Raw genomic sequence first — 377 nt, 5'->3', positions numbered from 1 at the left:
ATCCCCACCGCCCCCCCCCCCCTTCACAAGGGCGCAGCCCCCAGCCGATCCCTACCAGACTGGGAAACCCAGAGGTGAACAGGCTGTGGGAACATCAGAGGAGGGGCTGGTGGCTCCTCTGCCATGCGTCCCCCAAAGGCCACCCACCGGCTCCTGGCCCCTCCACTGAATGTCCTTCCCTCCTGCAGGTCAACAGGGAGTGGGAAAGGGGGTAGTGGAGGGGGGTGTATCAAGTAGCTCCTTCCTTCTTTGGGTTGTTGTCCTGTTTTTCTAACTGTTGCACAATTTTAGGGCTTTTGTAACATTTTTTGGACATGCAGGGAAAAGATGTTAACAGTGGTTTAAGAAAAAAGAGAGATCTCATATATTATATATAT

The sequence above is a fragment of the Buceros rhinoceros genome, unplaced genomic scaffold (assembly GCF_000710305.1).
Source record: "Buceros rhinoceros silvestris isolate BGI_N320 unplaced genomic scaffold, ASM71030v1 scaffold8041, whole genome shotgun sequence".
Classification (NCBI taxonomy): Eukaryota; Metazoa; Chordata; class Aves; order Bucerotiformes; family Bucerotidae; genus Buceros; species Buceros rhinoceros.
This window is presented reverse-complemented; position numbering follows the sequence as displayed.